This window comes from Cupressus sempervirens, chromosome 10 (genome assembly GCF_028749045.1).
Source record: "Cupressus sempervirens isolate cs-2001-9-10 chromosome 10, ASM2874904v1, whole genome shotgun sequence".
NCBI lineage: Eukaryota > Viridiplantae > Streptophyta > Pinopsida > Cupressales > Cupressaceae > Cupressus > Cupressus sempervirens.
Genome location: NC_143127.1, coordinates 223635856 through 223640623, shown reverse-complemented (window position 1 = coordinate 223640623; position 4768 = coordinate 223635856). Strand labels below are relative to the sequence as shown.

Sequence of the window (4768 nt, the reverse complement as noted above, 5' to 3'; positions counted from 1 at the left end):
GGCCCAGAGGAAGAGAGAGGACTAGGAATCCCCCACCGAGATAGTTATAGGGGTAGGATGAGCATGAAGGTGAGTCAATACACCAGAGAAGACCCCCACTTGGCAGACCTCCTAGACATGTAGGAGATGATATTAGGGAATTGATTTGACTTGGGCCACCATTATTTATCGATTCTACTGAGGGGATATTAGCGGAGGCATGGTTGTAGAGCCTACGGAGGTGCTTTGGATTATGACCCTATTGGAGTAATCTAAAGGCATGCCTAACAGTTCATCAGTTGAGAAGGGATGCCTCCAATTGGTGGCATCGGGAGGAGATCATAGGTGGAGTGAGGATGGATACCCTCACATGGGAATCATTTCTAGAAAGATTCTGAGAGAGGTACTTGTCAGAGAATTTCTGACAGAAACAGATAGAGGAGTTCCATTCTCTTTATCAGAGAGGTCTTATAGTGGCTCAGTATGAGAGTAGGTTTCTCGAGCTCCTTCCTTATGTGGAATACATGAAGGAAGAGAAACTACGGGTACATCGCTTTATCATGGGTTTGAATTTCTCACTTTAGGGTCCAGTTTGTATGGCCTTCCCTACCACCTTCAGGCAGGTAGTGGAGATAACACTAGTGGCAGAGGATACTCGGGGTAGACAGGAATCACGAGATCAGTCTCAGAACCGAAACTCTACCCAGCAGAAACCCCCTTGGAAAAGGAATTAGAATTATACACTAGGGTCCTCTAAGGGCCAACAGTCTTAGCAACAACAACAGGAACTCTCATAGGGTTACCAGGGCTCCTAGCCCAAGCAGTGGCAGTCACAACAGGATCAGAGAGTACATACCCCACAGCCACAGTCAGTGCAGACTTAGTAGTCTTCCAGGGGTGGATACAGTGGGTCTAGCAGGTCAAGAGGCCCACAATAGTCAGGATCACAGTATACATGATCTTATACCCGAGGGCCATGCTACACTTGTGGTAGTATGGGTCATATAGCTAGAGACTGTCTACAGGGACAGTCATCCAGTGGTAAGAGAGGGGCTCTTTCAGAGCTGATAGTTGGAGACCAGGGCAGGCCCCATAGAGTTTTTGCAGTGGTTGAAAAATGCCAGACTAAGCATCAGACTACAGATATTGAGGCTACAGGTGGAGTTGGTTGGCCAGTTAGCACTAGAGACTATCCATTTTATTGCTCGACAGACCCTAGCTCCTTGAGGTCGAGAGCTGGACCAAGTTAGGGTCTAGTAGGAATGGTACGATGAGGTCACGACTTCATGGAAGGATGTGCCACGGATGTGATCTCTATACCCTTATCTTTTGATGAACTCTAGGAGGAAGTTCATGCCTAGTGGGGGAGGATGTGAGGCCTCGCCTTGACCCTTCGTAGCCTTAGTTGTTACTTTATCATTTTGATACTCATGACTCGAGATGTCAAGACATTATCTGATACTTAGAACATATTATATTATTTCATGTTATGTGATGTTACTTTTAGATATTTGATATCCGTCATTTAATGCTTTATGTATATGTATGTTGATGAATTAAGTAAAATGTAGGATTAACACATTAATTTTGGAATCTTTATGATGAAGGATCTAAGTAGGATGCAAGAAACCCTAATTGATGTATGTTTCAATTTATGTGAATTTTTGATACGTATATACATGCATGTGATTTTCGAGACCACTGATGTGTGCAGATAAATTTAGCTGAGGAAACCGACGGAGGAACAGAACTGATCTCTATGTGTTAATTTTGAAAACCTTGTTGTTCGTAATTCAAGTATTGTACTGTGAGATGTATGTATTTTATTTTTGTGATCAATGAATGTTAATGTTAGGTATGGTGGTCTATCTTCATCTGGAGGATACAAGCCTAGTTCATACTCAGGGTTTGGTGGTGGATACCATGGTGATCAATGTGATGATGATTCCTATGGAAGTCAGAATGGTGGAAAATCTAATGGTAGTCATAGTCAAAGAAAAGATGATTATTGAGCCCCTTTGGAGAATTGAGCCCCCATGTTTTTGTAATTGTTGATGCTTCATATTAGTAAACTTTTCAATCAATGAATGGCATCAGATACTATGTTTTGCTGGCTGATTACTGAGGACAGAAAAGTTTACTTTTCTTTTTTCTCATTTTGAAATTGTCATTACAGGGTAGTGATCAACGAACAATGCAACCAATCAATCCTGGTTAGTGGAGAAAGTGGAGCAGGACAATTCTCAATTTTTGAATGTAAATACAAACAAGTTATGAGACAGGAAAATCTTGCTTGTTTGAACAACTAGCATTTCTTTCCCCCAGTGATCCATAGTTATAGATAATTTCATGATTTAATTTTCCATAAAATGTTTCACTAGCATTCTCAAAGCTCTAGAGGAATATCTATGCCCTTAAGAGTCATCTGGAGTATATGTTTAATAACACTTCAAGCATAGAAAGTAGCTGAGGAAATGATAAATTGTAAGTTTTATTTTGAATTAGGCCCCTCCTTAACTTGATCAACTTAGTACTCATTTAAGGTTCTAATTTTCTTTTCTATATTTACACCATAAGTTTCTGATGTTTGATTATCAAAATGTTCTTATTTGTCTCAAAGTTTAGAGATGAAATGATTACATTCTAGGGAATCTTGTGTAACTTCCCATTTAAATAGGAAGTTGATAAATGTTTACTATTTCTATTGGCTAGACTTGGAAATATATGGATAGTAAATCAAGTTTTACTTGAGATCTTCATGATCCTCCATTTCTTTAAGTTTATTTGAATCTTACAAACAAGAAGACAATATTGAGCAACCATGTTGAATTGCATGATTTTATTTATGTTAACACTTCCATATGTTGAAGTCAGATTAAGTCTCCTGTCCATTTTATAATGTTATTTGTAGGTGGCTAAATGCATAGAGATTCATAGTTAACCCAAGCATTTGTAAAACATAATGAAGCCCAAGAACATAACCTTAAGGCATAGAAAAACAAATAGTTCCAGCTACTCTTTTAGGACATGTACCATTATCTAATCCTTGTATTTAAATTCAAAAACAAGTTGTAGTGGCTGAAATATTTTCCTTTTTCATGTCATCAAACAAGTTTGTATTCCTACTTGAAATGATATATTTGCATCCCTTGTAGTATTGATCATTTGGAGTTTTTTTTACAGCATTTGCATTGGGCATCAAAGAAGTAGTTCCAACATATATGGATGACAGTCTCACCTTAGATGATTACCTTACAAGAGTAAGCTTCACTTTAGTTGGCTTTGGCTATGATAATTTTATTGCAGAGAGCAGGGTAGGCATAAGTAAGTCTTTTTAAAGAATTTCTATTTAAGCATTAAAATGGTTACATTACCCGTGCATGTAATGTGGGTAATTTGTTGTTTGGGCTGAGAGCTTTTATATTTTGTGGGGGTTGTGTTGAATGTGATAGCATTGTAGAAGCAGGTGCAATATTTTAGGGAATATACATCTTGAATAATAGACGTTGTTGGGGTAGAGCATGCTTTGAGTATTGTAAGCAATGTGCTTTACTACTTGGCTGTAGGGAATGCTGATTGGGGTGTTAGTTATTTATTCAATGTAGGAAATGTTAATAGTAACCATGCTAGGATCTGTACAATGCTGGAGCCAGAAAGTTCATAGTAGCAGGGCTGTCCATCTTGGGATGTTCACCTTCAGAAAGAATATTTCTTTCTGTGGTAGGGAGGCCATGCAATGTAAGAATAAATGATGCTTCACTGTACTTCAACAGAAACTGGGCACCTACTCTCTCCAACTTGGAAAGCTCACTACTAGGATCATCTTTTATTTACTTAGACATCTATGAAATTGTAGTGGATGCTATTGCTTATCCCTTTAGATATGGTAAGTTTGAATGACATTTCAATTTGATTTTTAAATTCAATTGTGTAAATATTTTTAGCATCATCATTTTGGATCAAATGAATTTGTGGTTTAGCATCAATGTTTTGGATCAAATGAATGTGTGGTTTAACATAAATGTTTTAGATCAAATGAATTTGTGGTAAGCATAATCTTGTAGCTACATCAACATTAATCTATTTGAAAAGTAAATTTTTTGTTTTTCAATTTGATTGTGTATGATATTTTTAGGATCAATGTTTCGGATCACACTACAAGATCCATCATTAGGAGACAAGAATGCAAGAGTGAAGTGTAATAGATGATCAATAAAGAGGAAATAGTTGAGAGCTTAAAGTGACACAATTTTCAAATGATCATATGAAATGAAATCGGTGTGCGAGTAGAAAGAAACTAGAAAGACATTATGTATAGATGAAGGCATGAAATGGATGGTTTTGGAGCACTCAGCATAGACACTCAACATTTAGTACATATCATCATTCGAGATCAAATGGGTGTGTGGGATTATATGCATAGTGAATAATAAAGGAGGGAATTGAACCCTCCTTGAGGCTCACACTTGTTGAGGTCCACTTCAGCAATGGCTCTTTCTATGAAATTTTTGTCTAAAACCTTTCTAATGAGATAATGTGTTATGAGCTCTTCATCAGTGGGATGGAACATGAATCTAGGAGGTAGTTGTACATCACCCATATCATGACTGTAACTAAAGTTAAGAGCCTCTATTATTGAATTATCTTCCCTAACACCCATATTAATTTCCTTTTCTATGGGAAATAGGGAAGAGAATTCAATAATAGAGGCTCTTAACTTTAGTTATAGTCATGATAAGGGTGATGCACAACTACCTCCTAGATTCACATTCCATCCCACTGATGAAGA

General features: G+C 37.5%; 1 pseudogene; it reads left to right on the top strand.

Annotated features, from left to right (window-relative positions):
• The first annotated feature begins 974 nt into the window (after positions 1-974).
• Positions 975-3879, top strand: LOC149533436 (GDSL esterase/lipase EXL3-like; annotated as a pseudogene).
• Positions 3880-4768: the final 889 nt, after the last annotated feature.